Source organism: Scyliorhinus canicula, chromosome 3, assembly GCF_902713615.1.
Source record: "Scyliorhinus canicula chromosome 3, sScyCan1.1, whole genome shotgun sequence".
Lineage (NCBI taxonomy): Eukaryota > Metazoa > Chordata > Chondrichthyes > Carcharhiniformes > Scyliorhinidae > Scyliorhinus > Scyliorhinus canicula.
This window is the reverse complement of record NC_052148.1, coordinates 135,211,325-135,233,498: the sequence shown is the minus strand read 5'-3', so window position 1 is coordinate 135,233,498 and position 22,174 is coordinate 135,211,325. Positions and strand designations below refer to the sequence as shown.

General features: G+C 47.6%; 1 protein-coding gene across 1 annotated transcript in view; it reads left to right on the top strand.

Moving 5' to 3' along the window:
- The first annotated feature begins 13,543 nt into the window (after nt 1-13,543).
- wdr19 (WD repeat domain 19) overlaps nt 13,544-22,174 on the top strand; it is a 215,643-nt gene continuing 207,012 nt past the window's right edge. The window contains exon 1 of the mRNA XM_038791401.1: nt 13,544-13,567. The gene's annotated coding sequence lies outside the window, so the exon portion shown is untranslated. The remainder of the gene's footprint in view (nt 13,568-22,174) is intronic.

Below are 22,174 nucleotides of genomic sequence, written 5' to 3'. Positions count from 1 at the left end.
CAACCCCACCCCTCACTCAGCCCCTTCGATATGTTGTCCACACTGCAACCCTGTCCCCAACATTGAATGGGACTGGGCCTGTGATGTGGGGAATCTCTATCCTCAGCACCCGTTCCTGTCTAACAGGGGTACTGGTGCCACCGCAACCCATGTCAGTGATAGGCTCTGTGGCCCCTGTTCTGTTTCCCCAATGGGGTCTCCTGTGGGTCTCCTCACTGGGTGGGCCGGGTGTTATCTCAACAGCAGGGTGGCAGCTGCTGTGTGGTGGAGAAGGTCACCGTGTGGCATCAACTGCCTCCTGCTTGGAGGCTTTCGTGCAGGCAGCTCCTACAGATAGGGGTGAGCGAGAGAAGTGTGCCTCTGCTGGGAGTTTAGCTGCAATGTGATGTGGGTCTGGTTATGACAAGTTGTGACAACCTGACCAGGGGCAGTAGGAGTGCGGTGGGCAGCAGCATTTGAAGACAGGTGTAGGCCTGAGGGATGGGCTAGCTGCTAGTGTAACTGGTGAGGCCTGTGCCCTGAGAGGGGCAGTGTGCCAGGGAGGCTGCTAAATGCCATGGTGCATGTGTCCATTGTTTGGGGTGAGCTCTGCTATTCCCCTGCTTCCTCTGCAGTGGGGCTGAGCTTCTGATAAGTGCCCTGAGGAGTGGCAGCACCTGGTGGCCACTGATTGAGCTTGGCCACACCCATCCCATTGATGGGTCAGCTGGGATCTGAGGGTTTCCAGAGGGGCAGCCTGCATGACCAGAGGCTCTGTGGACATTCACAGGACACAGTGAGCAGTCAGAGGCCTGTACGTAGCACCAAAAGGGTGTGTTTCAAACACAGACTGCAGGAATGACAGTCTGAGGCAGGCCACCCCGATCCCGAGGGGGACACCCTGAGTTCACAGACCTGCCATCAAGTTGTTCCCCGCTATTACCCTTAGGCCAGGCAGCCACCTGTTAGACGTTTAGCTGCTGTTGTATAAAGAGCTTTTTACAAACACCTTTATTTCACTCTAACAGACTCTGCACAAAACTCTCTTCATATCACCTGACACAAAGGCCACCTGAAGTCCCTTTACATAATCAGTGTCAATTATTGGATACTTAACATAAATTAGGCAACTAATTGGAATGTCTCTTAACCCATTACTTAACAGTTTCCATTTCCTTGAAGAAAAAAAAATTATTAGGTGAAAACAAAATTACAAGAAACTCAAAAACACACACGCAATTTCCCCCCTTCTTTTTTTTCTTTTTTTTTGGAAGAAAAAACACAGTCACAGAAACAGGCGACCTTCATTAACAATATCCAAAACTTTATTTGAACTAGCCCCTCTTTTTGTAAAACAGTCTGACAGGTGATAGCTACTGTCGACCCATTTAATTTTTGCTATTTCCCCTCTGTCAAACATCTGCTTAAACTTGCGATGTTTATCCTTAACCTTTTTTCATTGACACTTTTTGTAGAGTGCACAGTTTCCCACAGGGATTTATTGTCAATGTGACAGTCAATTGGTATATTACCCAAATCCCCTAATCCCAAAATTTCTGTCAATATCTGAGATATATAAAAGGCCATATCCACCGCCTCTACAAGGCTTAACGTCTCAGCAGCCAAAGTGCTTTTGACCACTCTCCTTATTTTCTTTGTTTCCCACACAAGAGGGCAACATTTACCATTGCTCCCCAAAAGGAAAATTATAAAATCTCCTGCGCTTGAAACCCCATCACATAAATTTGCATAGGTCGCATCACTATAAACTATGAGTTTCAAGTGCCTAAGGTCACCTAAAACCGGGAGTCTCAAACACATTCCTGCATTTTTAGTTTGGCCAACACTTTATTTGCTCTTATTATGTCTTCCACTTTGGGATCATTCATTTTTGTACTCAACTCTAAGACATCAAAACTCATGTCCGGTCTAGTCCGTCTACCTAACCAATTCAGTTGCCCAATTAAACTTCGCAGTTGCTCTTTTTCCATGTTTGAAACCATAGCGTCTTTTTGTGAAACCCGGCCACGACTAATTGCTGGGCTGATGCTTTCCAAATAAGATTGCTGACGTAAAGTTGCCCATTCAGCCCCCTCACGTTCCAGGTAATCAGCCGAATCAGAGGGCAACCCGCCCCCCTCCCCCGCCGGCTAGCCATAGCTTATCGACTGCTCGCCCCAGGCCAGCTCGCCCCGCCCGACCCGTTCCCCATGGCGATAACGTCTCTCCTCTACTCCCCCGGCCCATACCAGCTCCTTCCTGGCCATTCCAGCAGCAACCCGGTATGCCATTGAATGTTAAGGGGTGATGGTTAGATCTTCACTTGTAGGAGATGGTCATTGTCTGCCACTTGTAAGCCCAAGCCTGGATATTGTCCAGGTCTTGCTATATTTGGACATGGACTGCTTCAGTATCTGAGGAGTGGCGAATGGTGCTGAACATTGAGCAGTCATCCGCAAACATCCCTACTTCTGACCTTATAATGGAAGGGAGGTCATGGATGAAGCAGATTAAGATGGATGGGCCTAGAACACTACCTTGAGGAACTCCTGCAGTGGTGTCCTGGAGCTGAGATGATTGACTCATCTGACAGTGAGGATTAGGATGGTGTCCGGGATGAATTGGATGTGAATCCCAGGCAGGCTGCACAACGTGTGTGATCCAGGGCCCCCACACACGGGACAAAGTAATCACCTCCCACTTTGCCAACTAAGAGGCCTGGCCAGCTCCACCGCTCTGTCCCACTTCTCTTCCACCCTCCCCCCCCCATTCCCCCCCACTTCAACATGAAATCCCCTTCCCCATAACCACTCACCCCTTCCCTGTCCCTCAGTCCATCACTACACATTCCCTGTCCTTCAGACCTGCACTCCATCTTTCCCCTAGCCTTCCATAGCGTCTCCTCGCCCCCTTTGAGAGGGCAACCACATCACCACAGGGTGTTGGCCTTGGGTTAGCAGTATCAGCTGGTCTTGTCCACGGAATGGGCGATGATGTTGACTTGCGGTGAGATGAGCTCTGGTACTCCTCATTATCTGACAATGTTTGACCCCTGTCTTTTGGATCACATTAGGACCAGGAGTAGGCCATTCAGCCCCTTGAGTCTATCCCAGCATTCATGGCTGATCCATGGCATAACTGCATGGGCCTGTGGCCCATACCCCTCAATAACTTTACTTAAAAAATTATCTGCCTGGATTTAAATTTAACAACTGATCTAGCTTCAACTGCTATTTGTGGGAGAGAGTTCCAAACGTCTACTTCCCTTTGAGTGAAGAAGTGCTGCCTAACATCTCTCCTGGACGGTCGCGCCCTAAGTTTAAGACAATGCCCCCAGTTTTAAAATCTCCAACCAGTGGAAATAGTTTATCTTTATCTACCCTGTCTTTCCCTGTTAATATCTTAAATACTTGCATTAGATCACCCCTAAGGCTTCTAAATTCTAGCAAAAACAGAACTAATTTGTGTCACCTCTTCTTGTATTTTAACCCATATTGTCCAATTCTCATTTTATCAAACCTACATTGTACTCCTTTCAAGGCCAAAATATCCTTCCTAAGCTGTGATGTCCAGAACTGCTCACACTGCTGGGGTCTAACCAGGGTTTTGTATGGCGGCAGCATAACCTCTGTGTCTTTATACTCCAGTCCTCTAGGTATAAATCCTAACATTCCATAGCCTTTTTGATTATTTTGTGTGCTTATTCGTGACATTTTAAGGATCTATGTACCTGAACCGCTAAGTCTCTTTGGCCATCCACAGTACCTAACCTCTTTCCATTTTGTAAGTACTCTGGTCTATTCTTTTGTGGCCCCAAATGGATAATCTCACACTTGCTTACGTCGAATTCCATCTGCCACAAATTTGCCCATTCACCTAGTTTATCAATATCTCCTTGCAATGTTATGCTATCATCGAGGCTGTCTACAATGCCACCTAATTTTATCATCAGCAAATTTGGATATGTAAATTTCTATACCATAGTACAAGTCATTAATGAATAATTGAGGCCCCAACACAGATCTCTGTGGCACAATACTAGTTACCTCCTGCCAATTAGAATATTTACCAATTATTCCCACTCTCTGTCACCTGCCACTCAACCAATTTCCTAACCATGTCAATAATTTGCCCTCAAATCTGTGGGCTTCCATCTTAGTTAACAGGCTCCTTTGTGGGACTTTATCAAATGCCTTTATGAAGTCCAAATAAATAACGTCCATAGACATTTCCCTATTCACTATCTTAGTCATCTCTTCAAAAAATTCAGTAAGCAGCCTCACGGCGCTGAGGTCCCAGGTTCGAATCCCGGCTCTGGGTCACTGTCCGTGTGGAGTTTGCACATTCTCCCCGTGTCTGCGTGGGTATCGCCCCCACAACCCAAAGATGTGAAGGGTAGGTGGATTGGCCATGCTAAATTTCCCCTTAATTGGAAAAAATGAATTGGGTACACTAAATTTAAAAAAAATAAAAAATAATAAATAAAAAATAATAAAAATTCAATAAGATTAATCAGGTATGATCTTCACTTCATGAATCCATACTGGCTCTCCCTGATCAACTAAAAATTTTCAAGTTGTTCTGTTACCCCACCCTGATTATAGACTCCAGCAATTTCCCCACCACAGATGTTAAGCTAGCCGGTCAGTAATTCCCTGATTTCCCCATTCCACCCTTCTTAAAAAGTGGAATGACATATGCAATATCCCAATCCAGAGGGACTACTCCTGAATCTCGGGAACTCTGAAAGGTTATAGTTAGGGCATCTACAATGTGCTCCCGGACTTCTTTTAACACCCTCGGATGGCAATCGTCAGGTCCTGGAGATCTGTCACTCTTTAGTTCCTTTAATTTCCTAGTTACTGATGCTGCACTTGTATTAATTGTTAACTGTATTATGTCCCCGTCCTCTATTGACTGATAATTGTTTTGGGTCTTCCGACAAGTTATCTTCCTTTTCAATTGTAAATACTGAGGCAAAGTAATTACTCAACATGTCTGCCATTTCCCCATTATCACTGACAATATCGCCATTTTCAGCTTTCAATGAGCATACATTGCCCTTGACCACCCCCTTTCCCTTTATATAACTGTAACATTTCTTCTTATTGAAGGTGATTTCCTTGCATGGTTCCTTCCATAATCCCTTTTAGTAGCTCTTATAAGCTGCTTTGTGACCTTTTGCTGATTTTTGTATCTACCCATTCATCCAGATCTGTACTACATTTTGCATTTTTGTAAGCCCTTTCTTTTAGTTTTGACCCAAACCTCTTTAGTTGTCCATGGCTGTTTTATTTTGTGAAGTGGAGCCTTTTCCTCTCAGGGGTATATGCTCGCTTGTATCTCGTTAAATGTTTCTTTAAATATTCTCCACTGATCTTCAGTCATTTGATCCATTCACAGATCTTTCCAGTTTACCATGGATGGTCTCTGTCTCATGAAAATCCCGTTAAAGTCAGCCTTCCCAAGTCTAAAATTCTCATATGAATCGTGATTTTTCACTTTCAAATGCTACACTGAAATCAATCATGCTGCGTTCACTATTTGATAAATGTGCAGAGTTAGGCTGCTAATTAAATTTGGCTCCTTACTCACAATTAAATCTAACATTGCACTATCTGCCCGGATGATCCTTGCATGTGTGCTGGCCAATCCATCTCATGGGTCTATATATTCTTTGGGGGAGACGGAGGTGTCGGGAGATGATGAATGGTCATCATAGGTTAAGTTGCCATACAAGGCGGTCTCACACTTCTGCCCCATGCCTGTGGTGATATGCCTATGGGGTATATCATAGATGGATAATGGGCAACCTCCAACCGTTGCAGGCACACCATGCGGTTGCAAGACCAAGATCATGTGACCAGGGACTCTCTTATAAGTGAACACACATCCGGCCTTCGCCAGTTGGTAGCAGATGATAGTAAGAGACACAAGCAAATAGTCAGTGCTAGGTATAGTTCCAGAGGAGTAATAAGAAGATCCATGAGAACGTACTCTGTAACAGATTGCTATCTTACCACATAAGACTCAATAAAAGATTCTGGTTTGGACAAGTCGAGGTGTTTGGTGGATTCCTTTGTGAGGTATAAAAGACCAAACATAACAGTGCCCTACCACCTTTTCTGAGGGTGACACCATGTGGACTGTTCATTTGTCATGGGGGCCCTGCACTGCTCAATCCACCACAGCCCCCCCCCCCCCCAATACCACCCTTTACACCCAGTCCAGCCCTGCACTAATACCCATCAGACAGAGGTGACAGGCAGGATGGACTGTTGGTGCAAAAGAGTTTAATGGTGAGCACATATATTGTTGCGCCCTAACCCCTAACTATCTGCTGCACCCGTGCCAACTCAAGAGTGATCTAACTTTCTTATTTTATGTGGCCTACAGCCCCTTCTAGGTATAACCCCAGATAGCACATCGGAAGTGGAGGTGGCCTGCTGCTTGTTTCGCCCTCTGACCTGTGATGCCCTTGGCGGTCGTCCTCTGTAAGGCCTGGGCCAGTATGGGCCCTGTTGACTTTCGGGTGTCACAGGTGACAATGTGTCAGCCTGTTCTGCCCTCTGCCCATGAGATGCACCAGTGTCAAGTGGAGGGGGGATTCAAAGGACTGAAGTTTTCGAGCAATTCCCCAGCGGGAGACACAGGCTTAGGCCCCATCACTTCCCCCTTCTTCAGGGTACTTTTATGGCTACCGGGCTCGGATGAAGTTGAGGTTGGAGTGAGCTCTGGAGGCTCCACCATCACCATCCATCTCCAGTCCTGGAGGCCCATCTTGTCTGATCCATGGTCTCGATGCACTCAACCATGGAGCTCTGAGATTGGGACATGTCCCTCAGTGAGTGTGACATGCCCCTCACTGCCTCTGCCATGTCCCTCACTGCCGTGGTCATTTCCCTCCGTAACTGTGGCATGTCCCTCTGTGGCTGAATAAAGTCAGTCAGCACCTGTCAAGGCTCTCAATGCCCTCAGCCATGACCCTTTGTGACTGGGCCAAGCTCTGGAGCACCGCAGCAATGTCCATGTGGGCCCGGAACATGTCTGCCTGTGACCGGGCTCCCCTGTCCTGAGCCTCAGCCATTGACCTCACAGTGTGCATGTCTTGACCCATGGCTCTAACCTCTTGCCCCAGACCTTCCACTGGATACAGTGATGGAGAGGAGGTGTTGGCCTGGGTACCATCTCCTGCACCTGAAAATGGTTGGACTCCTCCAGCTGCACCTGTAGGGGGCTGGAAAGTTGCTGACTCCCCCTCCTGTAATTCCTGGCTCTGTGTCTGCATCTCTACAGTGATGGGATCATCATTTCTAGAAGTGTGATACCTGGGTTGTTGTTCGCTGGGATTGGGCAGCCTCCGACCGCCCGCTCCCTCAGGAGATCCTGCCTCCACCTGATGTGTTGCAGCATGTGTGACGTGCGCACCAGAAGATGACCCAGGAGTCTCTTCACTAAAATACTCCACCGAGGTGATAGTCGCTGTGATGGCCAAGGGTGCAAGCGACAGCGTGATGAGAAGGCAGTGTTTTCCCCAGAGTGATGTTCCAGGCTATGCTGGGAATGTGGCTGGGGGGCAGACGGCCTGACCTCGACTAATGGTGCTCCTGCAAGACAAAAGGCAAAAGACACGATAAGACCTTGGAATGGACTGCTCTGTGGAAGAGGGGTGACTCTCTTGGTCTAGGGGCTCAGCTTTACATTGGGCCCTCACTTGTTTGCCACATGCCGACCTCCATGTCAGTCACTGCCCTTTCCTCGGCCTTGTCCCCTGGCTGCATTGCCCCCTCCTCCGTAGAGGTTTGGACACGGTGTTCAGGATCCCAGCTCTGGTCTTCTGCTGCTCTCGCCTGTTATGTGTCAACTTATCTGAGGGCATACAGAACGGATACGCTGAGAAGCTGGGAGGCGAGTTCTATGGGGAGGTCTGTAACTGGTTGAATGTGTGTGCAAGGTTCCTGGTCAAAGAGGACAATAGCACCCCCAACGGAATTGCGACTCGCACACTACTCATTTAGTCTGCCAAATGGACAATCCCAGCCATGGTTTCAAGAGCTTGCAGAATTAGTTCACCGAGGTTTCTTAGGCTAATGGAGAAGCAGAGAGTGGTGTCAGAACTGAAAGACATTCCTGAAGCAAAAATTGAGTTACCGATCGTGACCCTTGCAGAATGGATTAGCTCCAAGTGAGTTATTCATGAGAAGACTGTAGACACAGATCTCTACCCTTGCAAATACTTTAATAGACAGGTCAAAAACACAGATAATGGTCTGGATCTACTGCCCCCCCCCCCCCCCCCCCCCCCCCCCCCACTCCCCCCATGCTTGTTGTCGTATTGGCTGCCAGCGGGACTGGAAGATCCCAGATATCTACGCATTTTGCGTGACTGGCCGGTGGTGCCGCCGGGGAACCCGCCACGGAGATCGCCTTTGGTGGGTTTGGGAGATAACGTCAGCAAGAAGGGCTGGAAAATCCTGCCCTTCGAAAAATTAGGAGAAAGAGAGGAAATTTACCAAAGTAAACAGATGAAACACTTTGATAGCCATCACAGAGCAAGTGCATTATAAGATCTTTGACAGGGAGAACAGGTTTGGATCAGAAATCAATTGGGATTTGGAGAAATAATGAAGAAATCATCACACCGGAGATTTTGCATTGTCCAGATGGAACTGGGCATGTTTAGAAGAGACAGAAGTGCTTTTATTGCAGTTGAGCAATAGAGTGAAAAACAGAGACCGGACAGGTAGCCACCATCAGAAATGAATGAAGACAATGAAGCAGCTGATCCTGAACCATTTACTAGTTCAAATCCTGTTCAACATCCGGAATCAGAATGCTTTGTTCCCCACAAATGATCGGAGAAAGAGGTACAGTAACATAGTCAAGATGCCATAATGCTAATTGGTGTAAGAGAAGGTGAGAATGTCAAAAGAGGAAAGAGAAAGAAGAGAGAATAATAAGAGAACATGGAGAGAGAACAAAAAACAACATTTATCTAAGAGAGTAAAAGAGGCTACATTTCCTATGAGACTTCAAATCACTGAAATGCTCAGATTGACGAGGAGACTGAAGCATTGAGTTTCCAGCAATGTTAAAGAACATTGAAGTCTGATCAGAGACTTTGGGGGAGGTGTACTACAATGGAGTATGTTAGATTAAGCACCATAAAGAGTTCACTGTAATAGTCTGTGATGCCAAAGAAGGAAGTGACATATACTTATGTGATCTGGGAGAGTCTAGGAGAAAGCAGCATGGAAAGAAGCGGACGTAAAGAAGCGTTTGTATAACTGTAAATATGCTGCAATAAAGTTTGAGTTTGCAGCTAACAGACTTCGAGAATTATTGAGACAACTCCAATCCAACCACGCAATAATATAAACCCTTTATTAATGTATTAAAACAGCTTTAGATATTCAATGCAACACTTTCGGTTGCTGTACAGTTGCGACTGTTAAAATGCCATTTACAGATTGTGGATTGTCAACACTGAAATGATGCATATTGCAATGTTATATTGATGCCCCAAATTTCACAGTGTTGTTTTCAGAGGTCAAAGTGGACACTTACACAGCTTTATGTGCTTGGAAGTTTCATCTGAAGTTATCCATCTACCCTGGAATATAAAACAAAATGGATGGTCGTTCCATGAAAGTACCAAGTGTACATCATCTGATAAAGGAATGGGTTTAATAAACAAAAAGGGCTTTGGTAATTTAATTCTTTCATGTGGACATATCGTCCAATTTCAAAACCACCCAAAATCTTTTTTATATCAACGGGCATTGTTTAGTATAATATTTTAATAACATTTTGGGGGAAAGATTTAAGTATTCCTGTTTTCAGGCACAGAGATTATTTACAATTACTCTACGCCTATTGCTCTGGAGATACAGCATGCAGCCCCGCACAAAATGCATTGCTTGCTGGTTGAATGCCAGTTGTAGCAGCCCTGTCTGTTGTGTTATGCTGCTTCGGATAACACAGGCTGCTACTTGATGCAGTCTTAACTAAAGGATGCTCCAGACTCTGAAATTAGTTCAACGTGTTTATTGAACTATTAGCACAGTTCTCAAATGAGTTTGACTCTCTGCTAATCTAACTGCAGTAACTTGGTCTAACTGTACCAGCTTGCTCTAAGTCATGTGCTGGGTGTAATGCTGCTGATCAACCCTGTCTAACTCTCTAGATGTCTGTCTGTGGAAAGAGGCAGGGTGTGAGTGCCTCATCCCTTTTATAGTGTTTATGTCATGCTCCCTTGTGGCGATGTCACCTCTAAGTGTCCTGTCTATCTATTGGTTGTGTCCTATTCTGAGTGTTCATTGGTTGCATGTTTGCATATCGTGACACTGCCCTTCTTAGAGTGAAACCGCACTTATTTTGCAAAAGCTATAAAGAGAAGCACACCAACTGAAGTAGTAAGAAAGAGAAAGAGCTCCCAAGCCTCCCTGCTGGAGGCACAAGTAAGCAGGTGCAAAAGAGGAGGGAGAAAGGGCGGGTTTCTCCGTTGGCTTACGCCGAAATTGCAAAACACGATTGGCCGAAGAATAGGTACCAACGCTAAAATCGCAGCGGGCGCCCATTTGATGCCAATTCGCAATTATCCAGCACCTCGACAGCGGCGTCAATGCGGTCCAGAACGCACATACAATAATCACCATTTGCATGCCATTAGCGGGCCAAACCCGTTATTCTCCGGGGCCTCCAGGATGCTCCGCTTCCAATGGGCCGGGTTCCCGACGGCACGGTTCACTTGTGTTTTTAAAAATGGGGAAACCGGCATGGTGGCTAATGAGGGAGAGGGAGGGGGTACGGAAGGTGCCCAACATTGCCATAGTGTGCTGACAGTTGTGCTGCTGGCCAGGGGAGGTTAGCAGGGAGTGGCCAGGAGGTGGGCTGTGGAGTCGGGGTGAACGGGCACGGAACACAATTGCTGCACCCGGCATGGCAACCAAGCAGCTGCACACACCGCTCACAGCCCACTGTGACATTAGGGCCACATGTCATATAGGTGTCCCCCCAGGCAACCACCCAGGTGCCCTATGGCTCCAGCCGACCCATCAGCTGTATGGGCATGGTCCAGCACAACCAGTACCATCCTGTTGGCTGGGATGAGTGTGTGTAGGGATTGTAATGTGTATAAGCGGCCGCAGCTCGTCAGCCTCCCGTGTGTTCGATTGTGTCCCATGTGGCGTCGGTGCTAGCCCCTCCGCAGTTGCTGAATCAATCTAGGTTCGGCACCAGGTTTGCTGTCGTGAAAGTCCATGAATTCTGCATCAGCGTCAACACTTAGTCTCAGAAACAGCGAATCCTGCCCAGAATGTTTCATGTCCAGGGGAAGAGACTTGGAGAAGCCTCAATGCAAATCCGCGAAAGGGATGGGAGCAGGTGGATGGGGAGGGCAAGTCCTAGAGTCTGGCCCTGAGAACAAGTTTGAATGCCTCACAAAGGTGGTGGCCTGTCAGTGAATGTGTTTTCACTGAGCAGCTCCACAAACCTCTCGAGTTGGAGTTGGACCGCCATGCTCTTTGACGGTAAAATAAAACTTCCAGCGGACCTGCCAATGTACCCAGCATTTGGGTGTGAATCCTCAGCATTCTCCTGAATGCCATCTCATTAAAGTCCTCATCAGAGTCTTTGCAGGAGAACCTATCTGCAACCTTGCCCTCTGGGAGCAGGCATATGATCATCTTTTCCCCTAGCTTGACTACACTTGTGCCCGGTGACTCATAACATGTTGATCTCAGCTAGACACTCCCCGCTGAGATACATACGATGCCAGTATATAAGAGAATGTTAAATGGAGATGGAGTAGCCCTCAGATATTCTCCCTGCATAAATCCCTTTTTTGGTCCCTATTGTGTTACTGTACATTTGCTTGTAGCTGAATGTTGGATTCCCTTTTATGTTCACTGCCAGTCTCTGACATTCTATCTTCGCTCCTTTTATTTGCCTTTTCAATTTCCCTGTGAAGCTCCAAATTCAGCCTGGTTCTCCGTTGTATTTTCCACCTGATCTGTCATTAGCATACTTTTTCTTTTCTTAATGTCTATTAGTTTTGTTATCTCTGGTTCTCTGGGTTTGTTTGTCCTACCTTTCCCTTTCATGGGAATATGTTCTTGAACTATCTCTTCTTTAAAGGCAGCCTGTTGTTCAGTTTCAGTATTTTCTGCCAACCTTTGGAGTCATACAGTACAGAAAGAGGCCCTTCGGCCCATTGGTCTGCGCCAGCCACAAAGTGTCTATCTATTCTAATCCCATTTTCTGCCACTTCAGGCATGATTCTTCGGCCTCTCGCTTGAGCAAAAATGAGAACCGCGGCAGGCGCCAGACAGTTAGCGATGCAACTGGCCCACTTCTGTAGGCGAAATCGGATCTCGCCGTAATGTGTCGAGAAACCAATTATCACCACTTAAGCCCTATTTCCATGCAATTAATGGGAACCACTCCATATCCAACGGCCTCCCATCATTCAGTGGCCTCCCCAGCAAGTGGTCATGCTGGGGCCGATTAGCTCTCCTTTTGAAAAACGTGAATCTGGCGGCAGGGCTTCTGCGGGGAGCTGAGGAGGAAAGTAGCCATCTTTGCTCACAGGCAATGAGCCAGTGGGCTCAGAGCTTATTGCCCCTGTGCTCTGCGGGGGGTCGGGGACCCTCGGCTGGGGGGGACGGACACCTTCCTGAGGGGTGGGCAGCAATGGGGGAGGAAGGGGGAGGGCAGCAGGTGCGGGCGGGGCAATCGCTCGCGGCACCAACATGCCAACCCCTAGACCGTGTGTATTCATTCTGGGGGCAATCCTAGCCCGTGCTCATCAGCCCCACCGACCACCCATCACCTCCACAGACCACCGAGGACTCTGGCCATGCGGCTGAAGGCTATTGCTAATAGGAAATTGGCAAGTGTGATTAAGTGAGCCCTTCATACAACCCAAGTGGATTCCCATTAGTGGGCGGGCCATGTAGCATGTGGGAGTCATTGCCTAGCATCCCAATCACACATTGATGCCTGGACATTGTGCTTGAACACTGCGGGAAGCAAATTCACAAATGCATCAGCCAACACCCGAACACCCAGAGGATGGGACACAGCTCCGAGGACATGTCCACGGCCGGAGGGTGGGTGAGTGCTACGGGGAGGGGGAGATGCCTCGAGAGATGGGCCAAGGGTTCGGAGGTTGACCCGCATTGCGGAAGAAAGTGACAGAGGTGTCTGAGAGCAGGACATGTCCTATAGAATCTCATCAAGGTCAGCCTGGTATTGTGTAACATCCCTTTATTGATATCCCTTCTATTTTTAATTATTTGTGTTAATCCTTTCATATACTGTTTAGCAGCTGATAGTGTTGGCACTGTGGTCTGTGAAGACGTCAGTGAAACCAGTGGCTGAGTCTGCGTTTATTGATCACATGCATTCCCTTACACTGGAACAGACAGCAGCTCGGAGAAACGAGAACAACAAATGATGGAAGCAGAGCAGCATCAATGTGAAGAACACAAGCTTGCAGACAGGCAGACACATACATGCAGGAAAGAAAGAAGCTCGAAAAGAGGAGGAAATGACAGGGAAGAATGAAGTAGCTGCCAATTAGCAGGTCAGCAGGAGGATTGTCTCTGGATATAATTCATACAGTAATTGCATTACCTCCACAACGAAACTTGGTAGATTTATGAGGCACCATACTGTTTCCTAAATCATTCTGATTTTACTTAATGGGCTTCATGTTTGGCAGGTAATTTTATGGCATTACTACGACGTGGTTGGAATATCCATAAGGTCGTTAAATCATGAGGATGAAAATGAATATAATAAGAGTGTTTATAAAAGATTGAGTGGACACAATCAGACATGCTTTAGCCCTGTGTGGCAGTAAGACTTAGGAAATAAAATAAGCTTATTCTGTGGTGGTTAGAAAACTTTGAAATTAACTGCTAGGTGTACTGCAAAAAAAAAAATCAAGGGCCTAAATCTGAGCTCGCAGGATACATTCCCAAAACCAACAAGGCCCAACAATGCATTACTGAATGCATTGACAAACAAATCAGAAGTGAGATGAAAAGATACACTGGCCTGTAGAAATCATGCCTGGGGAAGGATTTCACTGAGATACTTGATAAAATCCAGAAACATGTTGAAGGGACTGAGAAAAAGAGAAACCTGGAAAAAGGCATAACCACTGAGGATAAGCATCGAAGTCAAATAATTCTTTCTGCACCTCATGTGCAAGACAGTAATCAAAGATGATTATCATAAAACATGCATGCATTCCAGCACGCTGAGAGATTAGGGAGGAGATTTGGAAGAAATGACAGGACATTGAGGAATCAACAGGCATTGGGGAGATATCAGTAAATTGGAAGCAGTTTAATGCAGTGACCATATTTGAAATAGACACAGGTATCTACAGGCTCATATACAGATGTAAAAAGGACAGAATGGTTTATGAATTTAGCAATATGATTGCTCGCTCCAGATCTGTACATTTACTTGAGCCATTGCTCAATTTGTTAGGGCTGCTTGAAACAAATACAAGCTTTATTTCAATATTGTAGCCAAAGTCCTATGTTCATTTCAGGATTTGTATGTTAAATTTGTTAAGGCTGGTTGGAGCTTGTGGAATACAAGTTCTGATGCACTATCAATTAGGAGAAGACGAGAGTAGAATGTAATCAAGGCTTTATTACACTGAGATGTGTGGCCTCCTACAGCAGCTGACGAAATGGCTGCTGTACAGGGAGCACACACATTTATACTCCGCCTACTGGGCGGAACCAGCAGGCAGGGATCTACCCCGTATCTGTAGTACAGGGACCTTACCGTAAAACCCATATATATACAGTATATACATCAGTGGTGACTACCACAAGTTCTACCTATGTTTTCTGGATATGCAAAAGCCTAACCATGTTCCTTTCAGAAAATGCTGGAGGCATTTTTAAATCTTATCTCAGTGGGGAACTAGAAGGATTCTGGATGCTCCTGCTGCCTCCACATTAATACACTGATCAATTGCCAGCCCATGCTCAGTCATTTGCCCCCATCCCTTCCCTGAACGCAGCTATGAGCTGTTACTGGGAACAATCGTGTCAAATTGGATCTGACCATAGTGGTGAGCTGCCTCTGGAGCCACAACAGCCAGAGGCAATCCTCGGCAATCATTACAATGAGGCCCAATGCCTAATTTCTGTGAGGCATCATGTTTCCTGGTTTGGCTGTGGGTTGGAAGAGCGCCATTGGTTATGTGCCCAAACACAGGCCATAACGAAATTCTCACTAATCAATCTTTCTTTCATTCCTTGTAAAATATTGGAACTGATTGTCAGGAATAAGCTTGAAAATTAGCTGTACAACAATAGCTGAAATCTAGAAACTCGACAAGTTGGGATTGTTTCCTTGGGGCAAGGGGGGATTTAATAGAGATATTTAATAAAATGAGAGGCTGTAATAGAGTAGGTAGGGAAAATACGCACAAGCAGGAGAGTCAACGACACGGATTTAAGATAATTGGCAAAAAAAGTCAGGAGGGAGATTAATTTTTTTTACTCAGCAACTTGCCATGAGCTAGAATGCTTGGCCTGAAAAAGAGGTGGAAGTGGATTCAAAAGTAACTTTCAAAAGGGAAGTGGGTATCTACACAGACAGGAAACTTTGCAGGGCTATGCAAGAAAAAGCTGGGGAATGGGACAAATTGACTAATTCTTCAAAGGGCCAACAGAAGCCAATCTGTGCTGTAAGATTCAATAAATGGCAGTCAACATGGACCAATTCTACCTGTTCGACATCCTTGACCTTCTTGGCAAAATGACAACTATATCCCATGGACTATAGAAATACATGTACTGTGACTTGCAAAACATTTTTGATAACTTTTCACACAAAAGGTTTGGAAATTCAAAATAAATTCTGAAAATGGACATACAAACTGGCTGAAGTGTAGGAAATAACTTCTCATTGGAGGAGCTATGTGGAGTGGGGGAGAATATTGGCTGGGATTCTCCGTTGCGAGTCCACCCCACTACCGCTGCTAGCGAGGACGGGGAATTTGGCGCTCAGCCAAATCTCCCATTCACTGCAGCAGAACCAGAGAAATCCGCTGTCGTGAATGGATGGAGAATCCCACCCAATAAGTGTGATACTTGAAAGCTCAATGCTCGGAAAATTACTATTTTGCGATTTTGTAAATTAGTTTGGATTCAGGACTCGCATACAAAGTCACCAAATTTGCAAATGATAACAAATTGGGGGCGGGGAGCAATGGGGGTGGGAGTGTTCACATTGCACCTCCAAGCAGTGCCCAGGCTTGCCTGGGGAAGCTAATGATCGTACCAGCAGACTGAATTCCAAAGGAAGCTCCATGATAAGAGTCCACACAAGGAATCCTAGTCAAAGTCCCAAAGCCGAAAAGAACAAATAAAAACCACCTGGAGATTTCATTGCAGTTGGGCCCGCTCTCTGAATATTCCAACACAATGTAGAAGGCCTGTCGGCAGCCAAGCGAGGCCTCATCGGAGTCCTTGCTGCTCAGCAGTCCACTGGTATCATTTACCTGTAAGAAACCAAGATCGGATCAGAAGAAGCAGGCTGCTATTCCATCAACATCTATGACCTTCTGTGCTACCACCCACATGGCAAACATTGTCGTGCTATCTATATCTGAACTGACATTGCTCAAGCAAATTATCTGGCAACAACCACTTTCTGTGGCACTTTAGCAGTTGGTACATTCCAATCACTAAATGCATTCCAATCACTCAGGCGTGTGATTTCAATGCACTTACCGCTCTTTGATGTGGTTGTTGTTTGTAAACATTGGGGTTTCTGCACCTAGAGTCACTGGTCCATGAAGGGAGATGCTGAATCAAGGCTGCAGCTGTTTTGTGGAAGCTGCCAATCACAGCCCACTACTAGAAATGAATGAATGGCTTGCAGCTAATGGATCTGAGGGGTCTAGACACAGGTCACAACTGTTCTCCTTCCAGGAATGGACAAGGAGCCTCCAGGTAGGTGTTACAGCTGTAATGTTTTTCACTGCTGTTGTCTGGACTGCTCTCTAGCTTCCAAACGGGAGTCTCTTTTCTGGGCACTGGGGGTCCCTTTAGTCAGAGGGTCCCTGTGGGGGATGTCTTTAGCTAGGGGGTCTCTGAGGGGTTCCTTTATTCAGGGGATCCCAGGGGTCTCCCTATTAAGGGTGTCCCTAGGGGGGGAACACCCTATTAAGGGGGTCTCTTGGGGGCTTATCCCTCTTTGGGGGCGGGGGTATGGGGTGTCTGGTAGAGGAGGGGTAGGCAGGTAGGGCATTTTGGAGGGGAGGGTGGCTGTCCTATAGACTTAAGGAGTTACCCCCTTGGCCCACCTCGAGGACCATGTCAGGCTCACGTTTGATGAGACCTACAGTAGTCGCCGCTCACATGATTCCCAACCCAGGGGACTGGAGAATCATGGAGGGCCAGAGAATACAGTGCCTTGCCTGGTAAATGGATGCAAATGGGTCATTATTAATAATAATAATAATCTTGTCACAAGTATGAAGTTACTGTGAAAAGACCCTAGTCGCCACATTCCGGCACCTGTTTGGGTAAGCTGGTACAGGAATTGAACCCACGCTGCTGGCCTTGTTCTGTATTACAAATCAGCTGTCTAGCCCACTGAGCTAAACCAGCACCAGACCTATTTGCATTAATTTACATCCACTTGTTGGCATGTGGGTGTGAACCTCAATTCCACCACCAGCAGTTGGGGTCAGAGCATCGCATTCGGATGGGTGCCCATCGGCACCTGGCGCTGATCCCTATTTTTCGATTCCCGCCGCATCAGGGACCCCGCTAGTGACGGCAGGCGGTGGAGAATACAGGCCAGTATCCAACTTATTCCAATGCCAAAGCCAATAAAGTGCTGAACATCCAAATGAATGGCTACAAGTTAAAGCACCGCCCAACTCCACGTATATGCCAATGTGCAATAACCCACACAATGATAGAAAAAGTTTGCAATACCCCCACCTGCCGCTCCATGCTGACCTATTCAGCCCGCCCAAAGTACAACTCCCATCAAGGTGGCCGATGTGGAAGAACCCTCCCACACAGAACCTCGAGGCAAATTCCACCTGGACAAATAAATGGGAATCATTGGACATGACAAACAAGTACTTGGTCTCAAACCCAACCCAACAGCTGCCTGGTTTCAACCTTCCAAGGAAAGACTAGTCTATCACCAACAGGTTAATGACTGGCAACAGCCCCTACTTGGTGAACTTCCAGGGATGGGCATTATTGCCACCCCCATGTGCCTGTGGGAGAGAGAAAACTATGCACCACATCATAGAAGAATGTCCAATTCACAGACTCAGCGGAGGCCTATCCGCACTCAACACAGCAGGACTGAAAGAAACAGCTTGGCTGAGGGACTTTGCATTCACCAAATAAAATAAAACATCAAATTAGGAGGATAATAGTATCAGCAAAGACAGCTCAGAAATTATAGAATGAGTTGGACAAAATATACGAGTGGCCATAAAAAATGACAAATAAAATGTAATGAATACAAGGTGCTACACGTAGGGAAGCAAGATAAGCAGCATGCATATTCCATGGAAGATGCTGAAATAGCTACGGATAAGATTGAAGGAGATGTAGGCGTTTAGGAGCAGCAATGAACAAACTAATAGGATGATGGAACATTTGGTTACAATATCAAAATTAATTTAGAGAAAGCTTGGATTCAGGCTCCTGAGTGCAGTGCTGATTCTTAAGAAACAAGGGGAGGAATTTCATGGAAAAATTTCATAGTTAATCTGTAGCGGGTTTTTCAGGGAGTTTCCTGCCGGCTCTGCTGGCGAGTTCCCCACTGCAAACAGACAACACTTAGTCACTTTTTTTGGGCCGTGGGGAGTTTCTCAACAAGTTAGCCCACACTATTTCATCACTGAGGGGCTGAACGCAGAGATTGGGACAACATTTTGAAAGGATTCTCTGATCACTAAGTGAGCTTGTGGGTCACTACACATGGGCAATGTCACCTCCCCACACACATGGGCATCATCCCACCCCCACCATGTGAGTTCACCCCGCTGTGAGTTCCACCCTCTTCAGGCCCCCCACGCTCCCTAACAGGCCACCCTCCCTTCCAGGACTCCCATCCAGCACTTCTTCCACCTTCCCAAGGCCCCTACTTACCCGCCATACACCCCCCCCCCCCCACCCTTCAAACCCCCTCGCCACCCTCCTTTCATGAACATGGCCCCTCTCAGGCCCTGATCCTTGGCAGTGCCGGGTGGTAACTTTAATGCAGCGTGGGTTCAATTCCCGTACCAGCTTACCCGAACAGGTGCCGGAATGTGGCGACTAGGGGATTTTCACAGTAACTTCATACTTGTGACAAGATTATTATTATTATTATTATTATTATTAATGACCCATTTGCATCCATTTACCAGGAGCTTCATGAGTTCTTTCATGGCGCTTTAAGAGTCAGAGATGTGGAGGAGCAGGTCATCTGCATAGACTGAGGCTCTGTGCTCTCTGCCCTCTTTTCGGATTACCTTCCATCCTCTTGCTTCGCTCAGAGCAATCACCAGCGGCTCGATGGCCAGGACAAACAGGAGTGGGGACAGCGAGCATCCCGACTGTGGTGAATGTAACTCCGTAATTCACACTGACATGAGACCATGCATTTGTAAGCGCAGTTGCGTTGCCCGACCTCTAGGGGGAATAGTGCTGGGAATGCTTAGGAGTTTGTACAGGGCACCACCCTTGACTCCGCCCATGACTCCTCCCCCTGGACTGCTGTATAAATACCAATGCTCAGAGCCAGTCGTTCAGTTCATCGAGAGTTCAACGCGGAACAGGCTGGCTCTGTTGTAAGTAGATTAAAACCACTGTTCATATCTTAAAGCACGTGTCTAGTGAATTGATGGTTCCATCACCGACCTTGTGCCTCTGTGTAGCTGTAAATATTCAGAGCTGGTGGTCTGTACATTCGCCTTGGGGGTGTTGTATAGGAGTTTTACCCATGAAGCAAACCCTGTCCCTAGTCCAAACTGCTCCAGCACCTCAATGAGGTATTTCCACTTGGCTCTGTTTAAGGCTTTTTCTGCATCCAGGAAGACAATCACCTCTGGTGTTCCCTCCCGGATGTGGTCATTATAGGAATTTTCACAGTGACTTCATTGCAGTGTTACAGTAAACCTACTTGTGACAATAATAAAGATTATTATTATCATGTTCAGCAGGCGCTTGATCTCCGCAGTTAGCTGTCTACCCTTAAGAAAACCTGTCCGGCCTTCTTCGACCACCTCTAGTATGCAGTTCTCCAGCGACTTGGTCAGAACGTTTGCGAGTACTTTTGCATCCACATCGAGCAGAAAAATGGGTCTGTATGATCCGTGTCAGGTCATGGTGGGGGGGGGGGGGGGGGTGAGGATCCAGCGGGTGCCAGGTCCCGGAGGGAGACTGTGTCCTGGCACCCGTCAGGGTGTGCCACGTAGGCGTACTGCGGGTTTGCATGTGGGAGGTGGACTTTTTCGACCAAGGGGTCCGACATATGGTCCGCACATGCTCCCGAAGGAGGACGGTTCCAGGTCCCAGCCATGTTGGGAGCGAGACCCCGGAAGTGGACTTCTTGGGGAAGAAAAACATACATTCGTGAGGGGTCTAGTTAGTCGTGGTGCAGAGGAGCGATTGGATGGAGTGGAGCACATCGGGGAGGATCTCCTGCCAGCGGGAGACCGGGAGAGATTTAGACCACAGGGCCAGCAGGACGGCCTTCCAGACTGTCCCGTTCTCCCTCTCCACCTGCCCGTTTACCCGGGGGTTGTAGCTGGTCATCCTGCTCGAGGCGATGCCCTTGCCAAGCAGGAACTGACGCAGCTCATCACTCATAAAAGAGGATCCCCGATCGCTGTGGATGTAGGTGGGGAAATCGAACAGAGTGAAGATGCTGTGCAGGACTTTAATTACTGTGGCGCAAGTCATATCGGGGCATGGTATGGTGAAAGGGAACCGGGAATACTCATCAATCACATTCAGAAAGTACGTGTTGTGGTTGGTGGAGGGGATGGGCCCTATGAAGTCCACTCTGAGGTGTTCAAAGGGGCGGGAGGCCTTCACCAGGTGCGCTCGAACTGGCCGGTAGTAGTGCGGCTTGCATTATGTGCAGACTTGGCAGTCTCCGGTGATGGTCCTGACCTCCTCAATGGAGTAGGGCAGGTTGTGGGCCTTGATGAAATGGAAGAACCGGGTGACCCCCGGGTGGCAGAAGTCATAGTGGAGGGCCCGGAGTCGATCCACTTGTGCGCTGGCACATGTACCGTGGGATAGGGCATCAGGAGGCTCGTTGAGCTTACCCGAGCGATATAAGATCTCAAAATTCTAGGTGGAGAGCTCGATCCTCCACCTCAAGATCTTATCATTTTTGATCTTGCCCCGCTGTGTATTATTGAACATAAAGCCTGACCATTGGTCAGTGAGGTGAGTGAATCTCCTGCCGGCCAGGTAATGCCTCCAATGTCGCACAGAGTAGTGCCGAAATCCGAAGGCATGGAGGGTGCGAGAAAGGAAGGCCACGGGCCTGCCCGCCTGGTTGACGGTGGCGGCCAGATCTACGTCCGATGCATCGCTCTCTACCTGAAAGGGGAGGGACTCGTCGACCGCGTGCATCGTGGCCTTGACGATGTCTGTCTTGATGCGGTTGAAGGCCTGGCGGGCCTCAGCCGCCAGGGGGAAACTGTGGATGGAATGAATGGGTGGGTCTTGTTGGCATAATTAGGGACCCACTGAGCGTAATAGGAGAAAAACCCCAGGCATCGTTTCAGAGCCTTGGGGCAGTGGGGGAGAGGGAGTTCCAGGAGGGGGCGCATATGGTTGGGGTCGGGCCCTGGGACTCCATTTTCCAAGACATAGCCAAGGATGGCTAAGCGGTTGGTGCGGAACACGCATTTCTCCTTATTGTATGTGAGATTAAGGAGTTTGGTGGGCTGGAGGAATTTTTGGAGGTTAGCGTCATGGTCCTGCTGATCGTGGCCGCAGATGGTGACGTTATCTAGGTACGGGAAGGTGTCCCGCAGTCCGTACAGGTCAACCATTCGGTCCATCTCTCGCTGGAAGACCGAAGGAAACCCTAAGGAAGTGATAGAGGTGGCCATCTGCTTCGAACGCAGTGTATTGGCGGTCCTCCAGGTGGATGGGGAGCTGGTGGTAGGTGGACT